This window comes from Palaemon carinicauda, chromosome 40 (assembly GCF_036898095.1).
Source record: "Palaemon carinicauda isolate YSFRI2023 chromosome 40, ASM3689809v2, whole genome shotgun sequence".
Classification (NCBI taxonomy): Eukaryota; Metazoa; Arthropoda; class Malacostraca; order Decapoda; family Palaemonidae; genus Palaemon; species Palaemon carinicauda.
In genome coordinates this window covers 32,085,718-32,109,913 of record NC_090764.1, presented here as the reverse complement: position 1 = coordinate 32,109,913, position 24,196 = coordinate 32,085,718, and the positions used below count along the sequence as shown (strand labels likewise).

At 40.3% G+C, this 24,196-nt stretch overlaps 1 long non-coding RNA gene and 1 other non-coding gene across 5 annotated transcripts in view; both read left to right on the top strand.

The window, feature by feature from the left end:
* The first annotated feature begins 2,701 nt into the window (after positions 1 to 2,701).
* The window catches only part of LOC137631612 (uncharacterized), a 166,884-nt gene continuing 145,389 nt past the window's right edge, over positions 2,702 to 24,196 (top strand). For all 4 annotated transcript variants that reach the window (XR_011041929.1, XR_011041930.1, XR_011041931.1 and 1 more), the window contains exon 1: positions 2,702 to 2,803. This is a non-coding gene — a long non-coding RNA (uncharacterized lncRNA). The remainder of the gene's footprint in view (positions 2,804 to 24,196) is intronic.
* On the top strand, positions 9,136 to 9,254 carry LOC137632088 (5S ribosomal RNA). The gene has a single exon (XR_011042016.1). It is a non-coding gene; the product is annotated as a 5S ribosomal RNA (ribosomal RNA).

The window sequence follows — 24,196 nt, the reverse complement described above, 5'->3', positions numbered from 1 at the left end:
TACACACACTTTGCATTGTATACATTGTAAGTAAGGTTAAAAAGGTACTAATTCATAAGCTATTTCATCATATGCGTTCAGTATAGTATGATACCGAATGTGCATGAAAACGGCACAGAGTAAGAATAAATTAAATTCATTGTGGTACGCCATACAGGTATGGCGTACTATACAGGAAAGAATAAGGAGTGGTTTTGTCTATAGACTAGGATGCGGTGACCTTCCTGACATATAAGGGTGTTCCTTGTGTGCAAGATAGTGTTTTTTCAGTAATTGTTTAATAGGTCTTGGGATCATTTATAATATAGAAAAATGACAAATGTCAAGAGAGACCATAAAGGGACTGGGGTTGCTGTTTTGAAGACGGTCCACACCTGCTTGCTTGAAACCGCTTATTTGACTATTTCCACGGATGTGGCTGCGAAGTTGTTTAGGGCCCGTGTACGAACGACAGTGGATCACAGTCTAAAAACAAGCAAACAAACGGAAAAAAAACACCATGTATTTGAAGTTAGTAGCCGTAACTGTATGCCTAGGAATGGAGGAAAATAAAGTGGAAATTAATTAAAATATTATAAATGAGTCTACAGTTGATCTGCGCCTGGCTATGATTGATAAGTAGAGATATTGGTGGGTTATGGTGATGTAAACGCAAATGTACAAGGAAATGTTAATGAATGAGTGCATGACGATTAAAATAAGTGGATGGACAGATTCTCTTTGACGAGAAAACATGACTTATATGATGTAGGTAATATTTTGAAGAGCTGATAAATGTAATACATTGTCAAAAGTAATTAATAAAATGGATGAAGTGTGGAATGGTTTGTTAGCGTGCGAGTACGTCTGAATTGGTGAGTATTAATGGGTGATAGAATATCGGATCAAGATATGAAAGGTATGTCTGATTGCGTGAAAGGTGTTGAAATAATGAAATTGAGAAATGTATCAATTGGAATTATAGAGAAATGATGTCACTTCATGAAACTGGGAAATTGGATGCAAATTTTTTTTAACTGGAAACAGTAAATCATAAATCAGAAATATTGATAAGAAATTATCAGTGGTGAGTTGTCTGTTTATGTCTTTTGGGATAATTGTCTGGATGAAAGGTTTTCCACATCTAACCTATATTCAAGATATTCCAAACTATTATTTTTTGTATCTTATAAGCAATCTATGATTAAAAACTCCAAATATTAATAAGTTATTTTTTGCTGTTGGAGCCGAACCCTTTAGAGAAAATACTGAACCTAGTTAAAGATCTAAGTGGAGTTATTGAAACAAAAATTTAAAACTACCAAGAATTGTGAGACTCTTGGAACCGTTGGAATGTCAGAAAATATGAGTAAAATGACAATGTAAACAAATGGAAAATATAAAGACTTAAGATAATAGTAAACATCTTGGGAAAACATTATCATAAGTTGTAAGATATTTTCCCTCCAACTAAGGACCCATATTTTTAGTAGAATTTCCAAAGTTAGTCGAGTGAACTCTGTAAACTCTTCTAGTGATAAAGACGATAAGGGAGATAAACTAAATGTCTTCTGCACCCTCGGGTGCATAAATGCACTTGATAAATATGCTTAAAGTTTTCCCATCGAGATTCAAATCATACACACCCTAATTAGCGTAAGCGATTCAATCATTTAAGGAGAAATTAAAGAGCACACTCGATCCTGGCAATTTGCATTGATCTTTTAGCTGTTAACTTTTTTTTTTTTTTTTTTTTTGACTAGAACATTTATGATTTAGGCGCAAACAGCAGCACGTAGCTTACATTTATATCTTTACGTTCCACATTAAAATAATATCCCTTTATTCTTAAAACTATTTTTTTTTTTGGCTTTCATATGAATTTACGTCTTATTCGTTGAATGGTATGTTTTCCTAATTACTTTGATTGTAATAAATCTTGCAATAAATAGTCAGGCCTTCTCTATCATGAGGCTCAATACTACATTGTACTCTAGAAGTTTTATTCCAGCTATGACCAAGTTGAGGAAGGATCTTCCTAATCGGGTAGTCAAATCAGTAGAGCTTCAAAACTTCAAACTCGCAGCAAATGTTTTTATGTTGAACAGGCTTACATAAGTCCTTTTATAGTTTATAGATTAGATATTTCTTAATGTTTTTAAAGTATTCTATTTCAATTACTTCTTATATCGTTTATTTATTTCCTTATTTCCTTTCCTCGGTGAGCGATTTTCCCTGTTGGAGCCCTTGGGCTTATAGCATTTTGCTTTTGCAACTAGGGTTGTAGCTTAGCTAATAATAATGATAATAATAATAATTATAAATCCTGCAATGAGAGAGAGAGAGAGAGAGAGAGAGAGAGAGAGAGAGAGAGAGAGAGAGAGAGAGAGAGAGGAAAATCTCTAGCACATTTTGTTTCCCAAATGTTAATATCATCACCTTCTAAAAATAATTAACAGAAGCAAGTTGTTGAATCGTTCCATGTGCCTCTCTGATGTGACTTGTTTATTATGGCTCAATTTTGTTTTCTTGTTATTCCACACAACATGGTTTCTTTCTTGTATTAATTCTAAGTATTCTGTGAACTTTTCGTTAATTAGTTTAGTCATTTAATATACATCTTACCACTAGATGTCGCCACGTATCCTTATGACGTAACACTAACACCCTTATGGTCCTTGGACCTTGATAGTCCCTGACTAACTCGGGTAAGAAAGTGGCTCTAGTCATGAGTCTTGCCGTGAAACCTCTCTTGTTAAGTTTTTGTTTTGTCCGACGTGATTTGTCAATTTGACGGTCTCCTGAAAAGTTTGCTCCATATCATGTAAGTTTTAGTGTAATTTTTATTTGCTCATAATAATGCCGGATCTGGTATAAACTCTTGTTTCTATTACTTTTATTTTTCTCTTTGAAATAAGGCGTTCGAGTGATTTTAAGTTCGCCGGCCATTGTTGAGTCGTACACGGGCCGGCCAAGACTCTGGGTATAAGTTCATATGTGAAGCATAGAGTAAGGTTTCTGAGAATGTGTGGTTGTTTGGAGGATTTATATGGTTTAACGTGTGAAACGCCAAATATTGTGTCAAAGGGTTGCCTTTCATTAATGCCACTAAGCTACTTACGTAGGCTACACCTAAATGTGTAGGTTTTTGTGTGAATTCAAGTAAAAAACGCCTTGACGTTGGAATATGATACACGGGAGGGAGAACAGTGAGAAAAATATAGTTAAGCAGGGCAAACATCAGACAACTGATTTAAAAAAAAACTTGTGTGCTGGCTTGCCTTGCTATTATAAATCCATTTAGCGGTCGTTGTAACGCTTCCTTTATAGAACATAGTGCAATGTCAAGACATTGGAACTCGCTTAATAGAATAGAAATTTGCAAATACTCCTTTTGAATCCCATATATCCTACTACTGGTGCAAACTTCTATCAACGAAGGTAAATATTTCAATAATATTTGTTTTGCACCATTTGTCATCTGGGCTCAGGCTACAGGATCCTCTATTATGGTGACTGTAGTTTGAGACAGGTGTAAATTTTCGTAATACTAGTCAAATATATTTTTCTTAATGGGGATGTTTGTATATTCTAGTCTGAAATACAATGTATTAGTATGTTTTATGAAATATGTTGGTGTTACCTTGCCAGGAGGATAGCTGGTTGGGAAGCAAGTAGAGGGTCGAGACTTGCCCTTAGGGAAAGCAAAGACTATGGTAGTGTAAGGGAATCTCAGGGCTGAAGCCTCCTTTGGACTAGTAGATATGACTACGGTTCCTAGGTAAGGTGGGGAACCTGGTTTAATTATAGAATAGTGCAATATTAGTTAGGACATTGAAACTTGCTTAATTGAATAGATTTGCAAACTGTTTTAATAAAACCTGTTCATTTTGATTTAGCACAGGCCGCAGTAGCCTCTACCCTTCCACCTGGTAGTTAAAAAACTGATAGGTGGTAGGCCTACCTCTGCTGCAAGATACTGGTTTGAACAGAAAGGGCTATATGTTCTATGTTTTAAACTATGTAGGGTAAATATGATTCTTTAATTTCTAATTAAATACTTGAACCATATATTTTCTCGGTAAATTTTTTGAAAGAGGAACAAGCCCTAAATGACTTGAAAATGTTTCTCTAGGTAATTTTTATGTGCTTTGCACGAATCACCTTTATTTGCCTCTGAAATGAACGGTTTTAGACTTTACTCTATAACAAACCTAACCTAATACAACCACCTAACCTAACCAAGGGCCCTGTACCCCTACCTAGACCTAGCGGGGGGCGACCCACCCTTAAGGCCACAGTGATTTTCGGGGCACTACCGAACCTAAGACAGTAAAATAACTCCAAATTCTAGTTACAACCTAAACCTCCTAAGTTTATATTTACCTTAAAAAGAAGGCCCTGGTTGGTCGATATCGCTGTTCGAAGATGAATTATCGGTTTCGTCCCGTGGTCGTTGTCGGTCACTGTGGGGTACACATAATTTCCCAGCTTCAGTAAAAAAGTTGTGATGCAACTGACCCTGTTCTCTATTGAAATTGCCTATAAACAAATATCTCGCTAAATATTGTTCGAGATAATGTTTTCGGTTACCAAGGCGTCTCGACCACTCTTATATCACGCCAAAGGCGTTCAATGTTTTGCGTGTGCACACTACTATCGTCTGTCGACAAATTATTCGCTGTGATTGATCACTTTGTGCGTATATCCTTTTTCAGCAAGTGTGCGATACGCTGCCCACCCATCACTAATCACAACAGAACCTGGTAAAATAAATTGTTCAATAAGTGGAAAAAGCATCCCTGCACTTCTGTCTTGGCCTTCTTTGTTAAGATGAATAACAATTTTTTTCTTAGAGATTCGCTCTATTCCCCCAAACAACCACACTTGGGTAAGTTGTCGACCACGATTGTATTTGCGATGTACGAAGAGCGTTTCGTCGATTTCCACAATGTCACGACCACCAATTTGCGGTTGGTTGGAAAACCATTGTTCTGTGACTTCGGAACAATACAATCGCCAATCTACGCTTGTTCTACTTGACCACTTAGGCACCGTGTAAGTGGTATGATCAAAAGATTTTCTTAACCAATGGTTTACAAACAAAGCAACTGCCCAGGGTTTCACATGAACTGTCTAAAAATGTCCCCTTAAAAAGGCTAACCGATTATGCACACTTTCTACTTCCCTTCTGCTTATTAAGCTTCCTTAGATGGCCACACAAAAATTTATGCCTTGTACAAGTTATATCACAGTGAGGACAAATTACTGCTTTAGGTAAAACACCATGTGCCTGCAAAAATGTGATGCATTCGGAATCTTGCGAGTGATAGTCTTATAAATTCAAAATACTGTAGTCTATGTCACAACCACGACAAGTTATCTGAATGACGGCCATGCTTAGTACTGCCTGAAGCGCCACAGTGGTAGGAATATTTAAATATAATTGGCTTTCGTTTGTTTGAAATGAGCCAATTATTTCAAAGTATCAAGTAACGTGGTGTGTGAATAAGTCACGTGGGGCAATCAAACAAACTTTATAGGTGGAACAAAAAGAGGTGTCGGAGCTATGAAGTCATTTTTTGACGTGAGTCAAAGGGTGAAAATTTCTCTTTAATAGCCACTTGCCTTAGTGAAAAAAAGTCCTCATTTTTTGTAAACGTAACAAAAATTGATTGTTCTATTCATATCCGGGCATAACTAATGGTATATTCCTAATCAGAAAAGTACGATTTATGCGTTTCTTTAGTATATATAGGTCGCTAAGCTGGTTCCTCTTTCTAAAATAACATTTTCTCTACTCGCTATCTTGTTTTATGCATTACACCATGATTATTATGGAAAACCGCCCTTACGTTTTTAGTCCCCTTATATAGACGATTATGGGGGATCCCAGTGGGAAATTGCAAGGATATGCGATCATAAAAACCCTCTGCCAAATAATGATACATGTCTGATGCTATTAGAAATGTGAAAGCGGCTAGGGACTGGGGGCTAGTACTTTGTGCCAAGAGACCCCGCCCGGCTGTAAATGCCCTACAATCTGTACGAACGAAAGGCTAGGGCGTGCCCTGTAAGCGACATACATCAGCCAGCATCCCTCTATTGGCGTGATAAATGGATGAGTTACAGCAGGGTTCATGGCTGTGGCCAAAGGCTAGTGATAAAATGGAAAATTTCAGAGTGGGTAGGCCTACTTGGAGTGCTGGTACACTGACGGGAAGATTAAGGGAGATAGTGGGGTTCAATTATAAAAGGTGCAATACTAATTGAATAGATCTTTGCAAATACAATATTTTGAATACAATATACTACTGGCGGAAACATCTATGAACGAAGTTAGCTTTTAAATTAAGATATCCATTTTGCTTTTTTGTCATAGCCCATCATCGGAAGCTTTTAAACTGGTAGTTCAGAAAAACAGACAGGGTGCAACTTTTAATATTTTAAACCTTTTATTTTCAATATAGGAATACACTATACAATATAATCATAACTTATTTTATTGATCAATAATAATAGTAGGTTGGGATAGAAATGTTTGATATATTTAGTCTGATCATTGGAAATGGAAGCCAATTCCATGTTCGAACAGATGCTGGAACGCGAATCTGTAACTCGCCCCTTCAAGTGTGTATTCACCCCTTTTAAGTTTGATAATTGATAATTAACACCAAAATACTTGGCCATGAGGCTAGCGTGTGTAGTGAAACTTGTTCCTCTTGGCAGAACTTAGCAGTGAGATATTTAATCACGAGCGAAGCGAGCACACGGCAGCGTAAAAACCAATAAATCCTTGACTCGAGTAACAAGGTATTTGTTATACAATGATGGAACACTTAAGAACTACCCTATAGGAACTGGGAGGGAAATCCCCGTATTCTATAAGATTCTATGCGTCGAAGTCCTGGCAAACATAAGCTGCTGTTTTTAAATATTAAACTTAGCCGGTGAATATATAAATAGCTGATGTCTCAGACGGTCGATAGATTCCAAAAACTCGCGAGCGATCGCCATGAAGGCTGCCGGGTGTTCCCACCAGCGCCGACTATCGGCCAGATACCGCATATACTTCTCAACCAAATCGGTTCTTCTCTGTCGGTGTTAAAGAGAACACTGGTTCCGCTCGCGCTAGACCTCGAGTTTTCTACCGAATTGGTGAAGTACTTGGTTTTGGTTTTATTGCTTTCGCCGTGTTGGATTATTCAATACTATCTTCAAAAGAAATGCTTTTGAAAGGAGAGGAAAAGTTTTTGCCCTTGCTTTTTTAATCTCGCTCTGGTTTTTCCATAGAGAAAAGATGGCCGACCCTTCCCTCAGTGTACGGAAGTGTGTTAAAGGCTTTTAGTAATTATTTTATCACTTTATAAATTATTGTTGATATTTATAGATTTACCTCTATATATATTTTATATCTCACCCGCCTTTATTAGGCCTCTTCGATTAGCTTTCCATTTATACTAAACACCGAGATAAATTTTGTTTTTGTTTATAAGCGGCCTTTGCCTATTCTTTGTAGGCAGTCCTGACTTGGAAAACGAAGTTAAACAACGTTGAGCCCATTCAACTTTTATTTTTGTTTAGATTGATGAGATGAATATTTTTAGAAAATATTTAAGAAATTTATTCTTTGAATAGTCTTCGTGCTGTTTTTCAAAGATGAACTAACGTTTGGTTTATTTTTGCTACGCAGTTTGCGCTCTATCGTTACGATAGAGAAAGAGAGAATCACGGTTTCACTTTGCAGAAAGAGTAAATCGATTTGATGTTTTGTTCATTCTTCTTTCAAACTGAAGTTTTTTAGATACTAATTTAAAGGAACATGTTAATTTTCTTAGTCCTTTTAGTTTTTTCCTTTAGTCAAATAATCTGTTATTGACGAAGAGTGAGTATGCCATTCTCTTGTGAGTGTCGAGAGAGAGAGAGAGAAAGAGAGAACGATCCGATCTTTATTCTCGTCCCAAGTCTCTGTACAAGGAGTTTGGGAGCGAGTAACGTTGTTCTCGATTCAGATTTTTACTCTCGTCCCAAGTCTCTGTACGGGGAGAGAGGATAAAACGTTTTAGTTTTTATACTCGTCCCAAGGCACTGTACGGTGAGAGATTGAAAACGTAGTCCTTAGTGAACTGGTTTTAGTCTCATCCCCAGTCACTGATCTTTTTAACTTTATATATTTCCGTTTTATTCGATATACTGTATATGTATATGTTTATTGATTTTTGCATGTTTCATTTTGTACTAATGTGCTTACATTATACGACTTATTTCGCAATTCTAACCTTTTGATTTAAGGGAGAATTGCGTGCTTCAGGTAGAAATCAGCTTTATTCATGTCTAATGTGAAATTATTAAAAAATGCGATATCAGTGAAGAAATTGCGAAAAACATGTTCAGTGTTGCGGAGGGTTCGTTTGTTCGTGCTTGTCGCTTGCCTAGTCCGAGACCTCTTTCAGGCTCCCCTGCACCAGGGAGAAGGAATGTCGTAGGACCTAAGGGAGTGAGGGGTGTAAACCAACGAACAGACGTTCCCTCAAAGGTATCAGACGTTGCTCGTCAAGCACGTCTTTGCCATAAGACAGGAGAGCTGAAGTTTCTCCTCGTCTTCCAATGATTCGTCTCTTTAAAAGCCTGGGCGTAAGGTTTCGAGACGGTTGAAACGTTTATTAGTTCCTTCAGAACAAGTTCAACGTCCTAGCTGTAGTCATCATGAGAGTCCCGTTCATAGCGATGACGTTCATGTACAGACGTTTCTGCCACAGACTCGACGTGACGTTGAGCGGTAGACACCGTGTACACGACGTGACGTCGAGTGTCAGTCACCGTAGTCACGATATAGCATCGATCAGCAGTCACCGCTGTTACTACGTGACGTTTGAACGTCAGCCACCGCAGTCACAGATTGATCCAAAATTATGTTTTGCAAGATACAGTATGCTGTTAAAGCTTTCTTCTTTAATAGAAGCTTACGATCCTGTTCCTGTGCGAAAGGATCCTTTGCTTTTTGTACGTCACGGTTCTGGGATACGTGATTCAGGTCTTCAACCTTCTAAACGAGCTTTTGTTACGTCACGCTGACGTTATCCCTAGTGACAGCTTTGCTGTTAAACGAGATGCGGAGCATAAATCTCGATGTAACTTTGATCGCTTTGAACGTCAGTCAACGGCCATACCACGTTGAAAACACCGCTTCTCGTCCGATCAGCGAAGTTAAGCAACGTTGGGTCTGGTCAGTACTTGGATGGGTGACCGCCTGGGAACACCAGATGCTGTTGGTATTCCACTGCAATCACAGCGTGACGTTGAGCTGCAGACATGACGTGACGTCGAGCGGTAGACACCGTAGACATGACGTGACGTCGAGGGTCAGTCACCGTAGTCACGATATAGCATCGAACAGCAGTCACCGCTGTTACTACGGGACGTTTGAACGTCAGTTACTTCTGTCACGACGTGTAGTAGAATAACATTCTTTGCAGTCACAACGTGACATCGACCCTCCAACTTTAACTTCTGTTCATATACAAGTTAATGTAGCCTGTCAGGCTTTTCCTTCACGTCATTCTGAATATAAATCTCCTTCTCGCAAGACTTTAGATTTATCAGATGATGTGCCTTCTGAAGAAGTTCATGACCCCCTTTCAACTAATGTACCTTTGGGGATTCATTCAGAAGAGGAGTAACCTAGGGTGGTCCAACAATCCCTTGTTTTATAATTATGAATTTCTTTAGTGAAATTTTGTCCTACTCGTTTTGTAACGGCTGCTCCGCCGTCTGAGTTTACTCTTGGCATGACTTTCTTTGACTCCTACAATTACGAAGTCAGTTCTCTCTTGTTCTTCCAAGAGAGCCATGCTCTTACTGGGAGACTGGTTGGAATCCAGGAGAAGTTTAGGAAAGTCTGCTTTTGCTTTTCCTCCTCCTTAATTAGCTTCTCGCTCGAGCGTCTGGTGTGACACAGGAGAAGTTCTCGGTTGGGGAGTACCTGCCTCTGCCCAGGGAGACTTCTTAAGCCTAGTGGACTCTCCTCGTCGCCTAGCCATGAGACGCTCCAAGTTTTTATGGTCTGCTTCAGAGCTAGTCCATCTCCTGTTAGTTTTTTTTTCAAGCGTTTGAAGTATTTATTTGTTGGATTGGTCTCTGGGAGCCTTAAGTAAGGAGGTCTCTCCAGCTGTCAATGTATTGCTCTACAATTATGTCATGCATGAACAAGGCTATCAGGGATGGCTCCAATGATCTGGCAGCCACGTTCACTGCAGGAGTACTTAAGATGTAAGTGCGCTCAATGTGTTCATTCTCAAGACAAAGTTCACGATGAAGACTACCAAATCTGTCTTGGCAGCAGTAAGGGAAGGCGACTGGATGGTCTCTCTCGACCTTCAGGATGCATACTTCCAGATCCTGATTCTTCCAAACTTTCAACAACCTCTGAGGTTTGTGGACGGGAAAGTAGTGTACCAATTTCGAGCACTGTGCTTCGGCCTCATTCCTGCTCCTCTTGTTTTTACAAGGCTCTTGCAAAATATAGCAAGCTTTCTACATTTTTTGAGGATTCAGAGCCTCCCTTTATTTTGTCGACTGGCTAATCAGGGCGTCGTCATTAAATCGCTGTCTGGAGAGCCTCTAATGGACATTAGACCTAACCAAGGAGCTAGGTCTCATAGTGAACGTAGAGAAGTCGTAACTTACAGTACTCCATCCCAGACTATTCTTTATTTGGGAATGGAGATACAGTGTCGAATTTTTCGGGCCTTTTCGTCTCCCACAAGAATGGAACAAGCTCTGTTGAAAGTCCGTCACTTGCAAGAGGAAAACAGTTGCTCTGTATGAGTTTGAACGAGCCTCGTGGGAACTCTCTCATCGCTGGAGTAGTTTATCTCTCTGGGGAGACTCAACCTTTGCCCTCTCCAATTTCACCTAAACCATTGGAACAAGGAGAAGGGCTTAGAGAGTATCTCTTTCCCAAGGCTTAGAGAGTATCTCTTTCCCAATCTCCAACTCAGTCTAGACATGTCTGACTTGGTGGGACAGCAACATAAGACTTCGAGAAGGTCTTTCTCTTGCGATCAAGAACCCAAACCATGTGTTGTATTCAGATGCGTCGGATTTGGGTTAGGGAGCTCCTCTGGACAGTCTGGAATGCTCAGGTCTTTGGTCCACGGAACAGAAGGAACTCCATTTAAGGCAAGTAACATCTCTCTTTTGACGAGATTTGTGCAAGGAGAAATGAATGTCTTGGCGGACTGCCTCAGCAGAAGAGGACAAGTCATCTCCATGGAGTGGACGTTGCACAAGACTGTGTGCGAGAAGCTATGGATGACATGGGGTCAACCCACCATAGATCTTTTTGCGACTTCACTGACAAAGAGGCTTTCGACTTACTGCTCTCCAGTTCCAGATCCAGAGGCAGCCCACATAGACGCTTTCCTGCTGGACTGGTCTCACCTAGACGTTTATGCCTTTCCACCTTTCAAGATCCTAAACAAGGTGCTGCAGAAGTTCGCCTCTCACGAAGGGACCAGGTTGACGTTGGTTGCTCCCCTCTGGCCCGCGAGAGAGTGGTTCACAGAGGTACTTCTATGGCTGGTAGACGTTCCAAGAAGTCTGCCGTTGCGGATGGATCTCTTGCGACAGCCTCAAGTAAAGAGATTTCATCAAAGCCTCCCCGCGCTTCGTCTAACTGCCTTCAGACTATCGAAAGACTCTCTTCAGCTCGAGGGTTTTCGAAGGAGGCAACTAGAGCGATCGCGAGGGCTAGAAGATCCTCTACCATCAGGATCTATCAGTCAAATTGGGAGGTATTTAGAGACTTGTTCAAGTCCTCCTCTATTTCCTCTTCCAGTGCCTCTGTAGCACAGATTGCGGATTTTCTGCTTTATTTGAGAAACGGTCATGAAGTTAGAGCGATAGCAACTTCAGTAGCGTTTAAGCGCTCCCTCTCTGCATCCACCATTAAAGGCTACAGAAGCATGTTAGCTTCTGTTTTCAGGCATAGGGGTTTGGATCTTTCTAATAACAAAGATCTCCAAGACCTGCTTAAGTCTTTCGAGACTTCCAAGGAGCGTCATTTTTCGACTCCTGCTTGGAACTTGGACGTGGTCCTACAGTTCCTTATGTCAGACAGGTTTGAACCATTGAATTCAGCCTCCCTGAAGGATCTTTTCCAAGACACTTTTTTTTTGGTGAGCTTGGCTTCGGCTAAAAGGGTTAGTGAAATACATGCTTTTAGCAAGAACATCGGCTTCTCCACTAATAAGCAGTATGTGCTCTTCAACTTGGTTTTTTGGCCAAGAATGAACTTCCGTATCGTCCTTGGCCTAAATCATTTGAAATCCCCAGTCTTTCTGAGATTGTGGGGAATGAAGTTGAAAGAGTGCTGTGCCCCGTTAGAGCTCTTAAATTTTATTTATCCAGAACTAAACCGCTACAAGGTTGTTCAGAGGCTTTATGGTGCTCCGTTAAAAAGCCCTCTTTGCCCATGTCTAAGAATGCGTTGTCTTATTTTATTAGACTTTTGATTGGGGAGGCGCACACTCATTTAAGTGACCCTCTTAACGAGAGAATGCCTTGATGAAGTCATTGGGCTTCAGCACGGCATATCATTCCCGTGCTGAAGGCTTGTGACGGGCAAGAGGGCTCTCGAACTGGGGAATTTCTTTTCCTCAGTTTGACTCTAAATTTCTCTCATTCTTTTTCTATTACCTCTTATTGCTTATTCCTCCTTCATAATTATCAGCTGTCTCCAACCTTGCTGTCAAAACTCTTTTACCCATTTCACTGTCCAGGTTTTTTAGAGGGGACATTGTATCCATGATCGGTTTTTATTTCAAAATCAATTGTGGGAGCTGTGGTGGTCTTGCCAACTGCCCGAAAATGTTTGGACACCTAGGAGTGTCAGTATTCCCATACTGGCACGCGGAACTATCTCTTAGGAAATTTGGCCTTCGGATTCCAGGGGTTGGCGATTTTATAGAGATAGGACTCTCGGCATTCTGTCCGGTTTGCCTGCCACTATGATTAGAGTGGGGATGATTGTATTCTTGAAATGCTCTCAGTCCCATCAAGCGGGTTTGGCATACACTTGAGCCACTCTAATCATAGTGGTACCATCCCTTTGTGGTAGGGTAGGGAGTGGACATTTGGTAAGCAGCTTTCACAGGTGTCATTGGTGGAGAAATTAATTCCAGGAAAGGCTAACGGTGTCTTCTTTGGAATTTCAGACAGTCTTAATTTTTTCTCTCCCTTAAACTATATTTTTTTCCATTTTTTTTTTTCATTGTTATTATGACCCCTTCCCTCCCCCTGAAAAAATAATTAATGAGTAAACTTAATATTCCCCGTACCCCTGGATCAAATGGCGAACCCCAGACACCGTTGACGACTTCTGCTTGTTTAAATAGGGAAAGCTCTGTTGACAACCTCGGCAATAAAAAGGATTCCTCCAACAATACTTCTCTGACCAGTGTTGTTAAAGACAATTTATCGACACTGGTGGAAAATGATGCTTGTAATAACCGTAATACTTTACTCTCTGGTTCTGGCTCATTACCAGATCCAACAAAAAATCTGAAAATTCTCCACTTAAAAAACATACCAATTGGTTGTAGCTATGACATAATTCATGAAGCCTTCTGTAGATTTGGAGCAATCAAAGAAATTTTAATGGAGCTTAATGGTAGTAAAGGCTTTTGGGAAGCTTGGGTATCATTTTCAAGTTTTGAGATTGCTTTAGAAGCAAATAAAAATTTAGAGAGCATAAAAATTGACAATTGTTTGATTTCTGGGGCTTTATGTGATAAAGCACCAAGACACCTAGAGGTATATAAACCAGAAGAATGGATGGAAAAAGAAATAGAGCATAGACTTCCAGAAGTAAGAACCCCCAAGCCCCCAACATGGATAATTGCATCTGGAAAGATAGATAATTATAACTATTATAAGATAAGTAAATTTATACAAAAAAAAGTTGGATTAATTAAAAGTAAGGATATTAGTAGATACGGTAAGCAATCTGTTTTGATTAATGCAAAATCAGATACTCAAGCTCACATGCTTTGTGGCATGAAGATTGCAGAAATTGATCCTATTAAGGATATTAAACCACATATGAGCTTCAGCTATGGTAAAGGAGTAGTTTTTGATAAAGATCTATATGAATTCTCAGAACCAGAAATTCTGGACATGTGCCCTGCTAATGTTTGGAAAGTAAGTAAGATCCCTCAAACAAGCATGGTAGTTTTAACATTTGAAACCCCTGTTATACCAGATCATATAATTATTGAGAATGAAAGAGTACGTGTTCGAGAATATAAACCTAGGCCTTTACAATGCTTTAATTGTTTCAAGTACGGTCACCCTTCCCGGTACTGCAATAATACGAAGATCTGTATTAACTGTTCTTTGTTAGAACATGGCCAATGCAACAGAGATACAACCTGTGCAAACTGTAAAGATAATCATAAACCAAATGATAAAAGATGTAGAGAATACAAGAATGAAGAAGCTGCAATCTTGAAAGCAAATGCTGAACATATAAGTGTAGGTTATGCAAAGCATTTACTCAATCGGCAACTTAATTTTGCTCGCGCGGTTAAGATGCCAACAAAAGATTATAATCCACTACCCCTTACTACCACAGGGGGACCAGTGGCAGCACCTGGCCCGTCAGGTGCATCTCCCTTAGTGGTAGTAGCCCAGCCATCTGGGTCAAGTGCTCAGGCTATAAAAGCCAGAGCACAAACCTCCAAAGAGGTCAATATGGTGTCCAACACACCAAAAGTATTGTCACCGATAGGAGCATCTCCCCTAGAGGTAGTAGCCCAGCCTTCTGGGTTAAGTGCTCGAACTGTAGAAGTTCTAGCACAATCCTCCAAGGAAGCCAATGTGGCTTCCACCACCTTAAATGTATTGTCTCAGGCAGAATCTCTACCTGATTTGATGGAGATTGGAAAACAAGATCTTCCAAAGAGGAAAAGGTCCCCATCATCCTCACCTTCATCTAAGTCAGGTAAGTGCCCTACTGCTCATGATCCTAAGGTTGACTCTTATAAAGATTCTAGAAAGAAAGAAAAGAAGAGTAGTGGCCTAGTAAAGCCTTCCATCTCCAGGCCTTACATGGCTTCATCTGAAAAGTCCCAAAAGACAAATGAGACAAAGAAAAATAATAACAAAAGATAATGTCTATCATCCAGTGGAATTGCAGAGGTCTAAGTACTAGCATTGAGCAAATAAAAACTTTAACCAGGGACTCAGACACGAAGGTAATTTGCCTACAGGAAACCAAGATCGGTGACAAACCATTTAATCCTGGACTCAATTATCATCTTTGTAGATCCCCTCCTTTGCAAGCTGCAAGAGCTCAAGGTGGTACAGGTTTTATTATTCACAAATCTGTAAAATTTGAAACAATCCCACTCAATACACCACTACAGGCATGTGCAGTTAGAACTCATATCGGGAAAAAAATTACTTTATGCTCGCTATATATTGAACCATCCTTAGAACTTTTCCTCTTAGATCATGCTGGTAATCCAAGAAGGCTTAGACTTTCTGACCTCCAAGACTTGATCAATCAGCTTCCTGCCCCTTTTATTTTAATGGGTGATTTTAATGCAAAGCATACTTTATGGGGTGGAAATGTGTGCGATAGATGGGGTAATCTTGTTGAAGAATTAATCGACAACAATGATGTAATACTAATGAATGATGGTTCTCCAACTAGGTATGATGTATTCCACAACTCTACATCAGCCATTGATTTGTCAATCTGTTCCTCATCCATTCGATTGGACTACCTTTGGTCAGTAAATGAACACCTACATGGCAGTGACCATTGGCCAATAATGTTAAATTATGTCCATAATCTTCCTTCTCAGTGTCCACCAAAATGGAAGATAGATGAGGCAGACTGGGCAGCTTATGAAAACTGTTCACACACTGATAAAGAATATGATGAATTTACATCTCCAGTGCATGCCTATCAACATCTTGAAAATATTATTGATGATAATGCTAGCAAGTTTATACCTAAAACATGCGGTTTACTTCATCGCTCTGTAGTTCCTTGGTGGAGTAAAGAATGTGCCAACGCAAGAAAAGTGACCCGAACTTGCTTCAGAAGATACTTGAGGACAAACTATTTAGCAGATAGAATAGCATATCTCAGAGCCTGTGCCAAACAAAAAAGAATTTTTAAAAAAGCAAAGAGAGCATCTTGGAAGAAATATATATCTAATATTAATACCAAAACTCCTTCAAAGGAAATATGGGACAAGATTAGAAAACTTCAAGGTAAATTCGTCCCTAAGCCTCTACCAATATTAAGGGAAAATAATAGATATATATCTGACCCCAAAGATGTAGCAGAGGTTCTTGCTAAGCACTTTGCTCATGTATCAAGTGCTGACAACTATTCCCCAGCATTTCAACAAATTAGAGCATCAACATCTGTTGTTCCTCCTGCTTCTTCAAATACTGAAGCTTTTAACCTGCCTTTTAGTATGGAGGAGATGCAAAATGCTATCTCCAGCTCTTCTTTAACTGCCCCAGGTGAGGATGGCATCCGGTATGAAATGATATCACATCTTCCAGTGGATACCAAGGAATTTTTATTAGAAACCTTTAATGGTCTATGGGCTTCCCATACATCTCCTGATTCCTGGCATACTTCAATTGTAATTCCAGGCCACAAGTCTGGTAAAGACCCAGAACTGCCATCTAGTTATAGGCCCATATCCTTGACCAGTTGCATATGCAAACTATTTGAGAGAATGATCAACAATAGACTTGTGTGGTATCTAGAATCAAAAAATCTTTTATCTAACAGACAGTTTGGTTTTAGGAAGAACCGAAGTACTCTAGACCCTTTGCTGATGTTATCAAGGGAAATTTCAAATGCTTTTTCTAACCAAAACCAGGTGGTGGGTGTCTTTTTTGACCTTGAAAAGGCATATGACACCACCTGGAGGGGTGGTATTTTAAAGCAATTGGCCTCGTGGGGTATAGGAGGACATATGTTCTCTTTTATTGAAGAATTTTTATCAAACCGCTCCATTAAAGTGAGAGTAGGGTCAGAACTATCTTCATCCTACATGCAAGAAGAAGGTGTCCCCCAAGGCAGCGTATTGAGTGTGACCTTGTTTGCTGTTGCTATTAATAGTCTCATTAGTCACATACCTCCTGGCATACAAGGATCACTATTTGTCGATGACTTTGCAATTTATTGTAGTGGATCATCTGCACTACAAGCATGCCAAAATCTTCAAATTGCAATAAATGCTGCTTCCGCATGGGCAAATTCTCGCGGATTCATGTTTTCTCCTCAGAAGACCAAAGCCATTCGCTTTACTCGTACTCGTAAAAGGGAAGAGATCCCCACCCTTTTCTTAAATGATTGTATTTTGCCATATGAGGATAGTGTCAAGTTTCTTGGAGTCATTTTCGACAAGAAAATGACTTTTGGTCCCCATATAAATGACCTATCTATCAGGGTTAAGAAGTCACTGAACATTCTGAAAGTGATATCGCATTTTGATTGGGGTGCTGATAGAACAACTTTGCTTAGAATTTATACATCTTTGTGTCTGAGCAAGTTAGACTATGCATGCCAAATATATGGGTCAGCTACAAAGACTTTACTTGGAAAACTTGATATTGTTCACAATGCTGGGCTTCGCATCTGCACAGGTGCTTACAGAACATCTCCCATTGACAGTCTCTATGTTGATTCTGGCATACCTCCCCTTTCCATTCGCAGAGAGGAGTTGAGTTTGAGGTTTTTAGCTAGGTCCCTTGCTGTGAGAAACAATCCTAACTGTAAATATGTTAGGGCGCCTTTAGATCGGGCTCCTAACAGATCTAGAGTGCCTAAGCCTTTGGAAGTACAGCTGAAAAATGATGCTAGAGAAGTAGGCTTGTTAACAGCACAGATAGCAGAGGTAGGATATCCCAAGTCTCCTCCTTGGTGTAATCCACCTGTTAAAGTATGTTTTACGGCAGGAGGGAAAAATACCTTACCTAGTAGGGTAATGAAAAGTGAGTTTTTAAATCATGCTGCTCAACATCATGGGAAACATGTTTTTACAGATGGCTCCAAATCGGCTGCAGGAGTTGGAAGTGCAGCTGTGATGGGGGATATTGTTATTAGAAGGAAACTCCCATACTCTTGTTCAATTTTTACTGCTGAGCTGTACGCAATAATTCTCGCAGTCCAACATATTTTTAAAAATGGCAACCAAAATAGTTTTTATACAATTTTTACGGATTCCAATAGTGTTTTACTCTCATTAAAACAAATTATGCCAGGCCATCATCTAGTACAAGAGGTGCAGGACTGGTTAGTACTTCTGCAATCTAGGAAGAGTATCAGTGTTCACTTCTGTTGGGTCCCTGCCCATGTTGGGGTGGATGGGAATGAACAAGTTGATAAGGCAGCAAAGGAAGCTTCAGGGCTAAGTAATCCATCCCCCTTGAGTATTCCTTACAAAGATCTTAAAAGTGAGATTCATCTTTACTGTAAAAATAAGTGGCAAGCTCGATGGTCTGAACTGACCACCAATACAAAATTGAAACAAATCCACCCATTGGTGGATAAATGGTCATGTTGTAATTCTACAAGTAGAAGGGATACCATTATTTTAACTAGGCTGCGTATTGGCCATACACATGCAACGCACAATTATTTAATGAAGAGTGGGGAAGGGAGACAGGCCCCTCTTTGTAATACCTGTCAAGTGACAATGGATGTTAAACATATTTTAGTCGATTGTCCTGTTTTTAATCTCCAGAGGAGGACACATTTACTCCAGGACAAACCGTTAAGAGATATACTGGGGGAAAACTGTAATACCCTGAACTTGAGAAAATTTATACAAAGTATTGGGTTATATTACGAGCTATGATTGATTTTATTAATTTATTTATTTATTTTACCCTTTTAATCCCTATTTATTTCACATCTAGATTTTATTGTATGAAAGTGTTACGATTTGTATTAAAGGTTAAAATGATACTAAATGGTGTGAGTGTACAGATATGATTGAATGATTTTCGTTATATAGCGCTGAATGGCCTTTGATGCCCCAGTGCTTGGCTTAATGCCTAAATCCCATATTCAATTCAATTCAACTCATTTAAGTGAGAAGGATCGTAATTTACTTAAAGTCAAGGCTCATGAAGTTAGAGCGATAGCAACTTCAGTAGCGTTTAAGCAAAATAGATCCATTAAAAGTATTATGGACGCGACCTTTTGGAGAAGCAAGTCGGTATTCGCTTCATGTTACTTGAAAGATGTCCAGACTCTTTATGAGGACTGCTACACACTGGGACCATTCGTAGCAGCGAGTGCAGTAGTGGGTGAAGGCTCTACCACTACATTCCCTTAATCCCAATATCCTTTTAATCTACTCTTGAAATTTTTAATCTTGTTTTGGGTTGTACGGGAGACTAAGAAGTCTTTCGCAATCTTTTTGATTTGGCGGGTGGTCAAAATATTGTTTCTTGAGAGCGCCAAGATTAAGGGTATTGATGAGGTCCTGTTATAGGGGTGTTCACCCTGGATATAGCAGCTCCTGAAAGTCTTTCAGCATCTTAAGAGGATCGCTGGGCTTCGTGAGGATAGCGGACTAATGAGGCAGAGTAATCATCAGAGTCAGCTTCCTTATCAGGTACCTATACTTAAGTTTGTTTTTTGAATATTTGTCAAAAAACTCTTGAGCATATACGCCTTTATTGTTTTAATACTGGTCTCTACCCACCACCATGGGTATGAATCAGCTATTTATATATTCACCGGCTAAGTTTGATATTTAAAAATGATATTTTCATTATAAAATAAATTTTTGAATATACTTACCCGGTGAATATATAATATTAAAGGCCCTCCCTTCCTCCCCGATAGAGACCCTACAGACTGAGAAGAACTGGTTTGGTTGAGAAGTACATGCGGTATCTGGCCGATAGTCGGCGCTGGTGCGCACAACCGGCAGCCTTCATGGCGATCGCTCGCGAGTTTTTGGAATCTGTCGACCGTCGGAGACGTCAGCTATTTATATATTCACCGAGTAAGTATATTCAAAAATTTATTTTATAATGAAAATATCTTTAAGTTTCATTACTGTTACTGTTTTGATTATGGTTAACTGTTTTATGATTACTTTTATGATGACTGATGGAAACTGTTTATAAATAGTTTAATTAAAATTATTTAGGCCTACACTATATTTCAAGTTGTTTTGAATGTAATTGATGACTATACCTATTGCAGAGTCATAGCTTTTCAGATATGGTAGTTGACCCACCGTAATTCAATATCTGTGGGCTGCCGCCAGTTATCATTTATCAAAATCATTCAAAATGCCTCAAAATAAATTAAACTAGTCTTATTCAACAAATCATTTATTGCTTTCTATATTTTCATCGATAGTGGATGTGATGGAGAGGAGGAAAATAGATGTCTTACATGTGCATTAGACTAGATGGAAAGGAAATGGAACTAGATAGGAAATGGGTATAAGCTCGTACAGTGGGTCACAAGAGGGAAGATATGAAGTTGTGGTCATAGTAGGGGTATTATAGGAAAACATCATAGTTTCACTAATAAAAGAATACAAATTTATTTACAAAAACTCCCGTTTCTTTTAAAAATTACCATTATTTCTGTTGCAAGTAAATAGTCAAGATATACCCTAATATATCTTATGGTAATGGGGGCCACCCAGTGGGAACCAGGGTCTTTGAGTGGGAAAAATTTACTGGTGAATCAGTAAGTAATGGTAAAGCTAACCTTTTATCTGTATAAATTTCTCTGGGATGCATAATGAATTCACAAAAATTACACATTGGTATCCTATTCCCATAAGATGTTTACTTCACGTTTGTTTGCATTTTACAAACCACATGTAACCGCTCCTGTTTGTACGTATCTTGTGACCTAGGTAGGGTGGTCCGTGGTTCTTGTCTGTCAGCTAGGTCGGTGGTCCTGGGCCTTGGCCCCCTCCCCCCATCTACATTTATAACCTGGGAAAGGGGTCTGGGGGCCCTCCCCCTGATTAGGTTTGTGACTTTGGAACTACTAGGATAGGTTAGGTGGTGGGGGTCGTGCGCGCTCCAATAATCTTGAGTGCGTGCACACATCCTTCCGTGCACGGACGCCGATGGTCTTTCACATGCGCGCGCCAACAGTCTCTACGTAGTACTCGCTCACTCGCCAATACACCCACCCTTGCGCAACCAATCACACGCTTCGGCACATTCTAGGGAGAATGCACAAAACTACACAGTGCCTTACTGCCCGCCAGCGCTCTTCCTCACTTTCCTGCGCCCTCCTGCGCAGTTACGGTCCCGGATCTAATGCGCCAGCTCTTGCCAAAGAGTCAAGGCTTGCAGATCCAATGCACCAGCTCTTGCCTAAGACCTAGCGCTTGCCTGCTCTCCAGGCAGATATTAAGCACCAGCATCATCCTGTGCCATCGTTCCAGTACTCTCCTACACTCGCGCAATTTGTCAGTAATAAGGAATAAAACTTTGGACAGGTCATCATTGCCCAGTTCCTCCCCGTTAACACATAAACATTGCCACCGGGAAAAGAGGAATAAGGCTTCGCAAAAGGATTCAAGATCCTGAAGATTCCATCCTACAAAAGGAATCGAAACGGAGAATCCTTGGTCCCTGTCTCTTCGGAAGTTTCTTTTTCCTTGACAGACTACCGGCAGCAAACAGGAAAGCATCAACAGACTGATCTTTAGATCACCGATTGCTGATGGCTAGTTCACAGTTTACTGATCGCTAGGTCGCCAATCACCAGATCGCCAATTGCCAGCTCAATGCTGATCTTTGACCTCTAGTCCCTCCAATGACTAACGATCTCCAATTGCTAGGGTTTCCAATCACAGATTGCTAGTCAATAACCAGTCATCAGCTTGCTGATCACTAGATCCCCGATGGGCAGCTCATCTTTCTTCGATCATTAAACTCAGCTCGCTGATCTCTGGCTATCTTCAGCTTGCTCATCTCTGACTAACCAGGGGGGACCATAATCAGCTTGCTGATCTCGAATTCACCATCGGCTCACAGACCACCAATTCATTGGTCGTCGGCAATTTGCAAGTAGTTCGTGACTCGAACTTACTAGTTAACCGCTTCCTGTAGTTCTAGATCAGAAGGTATACAACATACTTCTCTCCACTGGCCGTTCGCCATCACACTAAAGTGATCGGCAAACGTTCGACAACCCTCATCAATCTCTTGTTAAATAATGTTTTTCAGTTTTTGCCCACTCAGTCCCAGGTTTCCACCTGTGTCCGCCGGAAAGGGGCCGTATGGAATAACAGGAGACCAATTCATTTGCGGTGGAAATAAAGATCAAATTCATTGAAAGCTCAATACTAACTGTAGGAAAAGTGTTTTTACCACAGGAAATTTAGTTCTGTTTTATAATTTTACGTTATGTAATAACTGGAAAGAAAGTGGTAGTAGTGAAGAGAATAAATGATGGGCTTTTAAAAATCCCAATGGTATAGGGCAATGGGGTATCAGATAAGATATAAAATCAGCTTATGCCCCTTAGATGGGTTGTCAAGAACAAGAAAAAGAATTTTGTTCCGTAACTGGAATACAAACCACGCTATTTATTAGGGGTTATACTTTCGGTGGAGCTGAAATGACAAGCCATTAAAATTTAGCAAGGGTCAACTACCTACTCCGCTAGTTAGCGGGGGTAGGGGCGGGGGGGGGGGGGGGGGGGGGAGCCTGCTACCACTCCCGTTCACACACCTGTGATTTAGTCACTTTACTTTTGGCTCGGATTGAGAGCGGTTGTTTCCTCTCTCCCACCTCGTCTATTCTGGACTGCCATTAATTTTTGTCTTTTAACTTACTTCTTCTTATACTTGTATACATATGAAAACATTCTTAATGTTTGTATATACAGTATGTGTATAGAAATGTGGTAAGTTTCCTTTTCAGTGTTTGTGCGGTGTGTGATACATATACGACGACACTTGCGTAGTAGCAAGGCCAGCACAGTGCCACTTCGTGGGGAACGACCTCTCCCTCTCTGGTCCATCGGTCTTCCCGTCGGCATATAACCATTGTCATCGCCTGGACCCTCTTCATTCTACTATTGTCTTTGCCTTTTCCTTTTTTCCTATGGGAAACATGGATTGTGAGCGAAGGGAATGTGGCCTTTCAAAGATTGACTACAATCTCTCTTCTCGAGGTCGTTCACCTTTACTACAACAGCGTACTATTGGGGAAGGTCCTTTCCCGTGCGCGGGTTATGTTGTTCCGATTGTTTGTCTCAATTATTTTTAGTGAAAATATAATTGTATTTTAACTTTTTAGCTTTCTCCGTGGGGAACACTTCCTTCGGAGGGTCAGTGGTTCTCACTATTAGTGAATTTTATTAGCTGTCTTAAATAATCGTAATTCTGTTTTTATTACCGTTACTCCGCTCCCCCCTTCTCCCGTGGATGTCGACTGAGGAGGGAAGGGCGCAATACTAATTTTATGCTTTCCCCTCTTCGGAGTTCCTCCTGGGGAATTTAAATAAAAAAAAATTTTTCGGCGCAATACTTATTTTATGTTCCCTCGGGGATTCTCTTCGGAGTTCCTCCCTAGGGAATTTCTGTTAGATAATTGATTTTATTTTTTCCCATTAACTAAGCAGTTTTTCTTTGTTCGACTAAGAGTGCCAACGAAGCAGAGCTGTTCTGTTCATGTGTGGGGAATCTACTGTCACTGCTGTCCCTCAGAGGACGTCGTCATGGGCGTCATCCCTTCTCTTAGAAGTACTCCCGTGACATGACCAGCACTTCAGATCATCTTAAAACGCTAAAGGAGATTCGCCTCCAGGGGTTGGACAACTTCAATTCCGAGGGAAGTTTCCTCCCCAGGTGTGAGGTAGTTTCTCCCTTCAGAGGGAGAACTTCCCACATCTTGATAAATTCATTGTCTCAGACTGCTGTTGCTGCCTTCACCCAGACTTCTCTCCCCCCTTGCTGAGTTTCTCTTCCTTCAGGGGCGGAGCACGGTCTTGCCAAGTCTCTTCTACGAAGTGTTCACCTCTTTCGTTCGCGAGAGAGGTCACTCATAGAGACTCCTCTTCGGAGGATCGCTACTGTTAAGGTCAGCTTGCTGATCCACCGGCCCTCACTAGGCATCATCATGGGCGTCTTCTAGTCTCTTCTACGAAGTGTTCACCTCTCTCGTTCGCGAGAGAGGT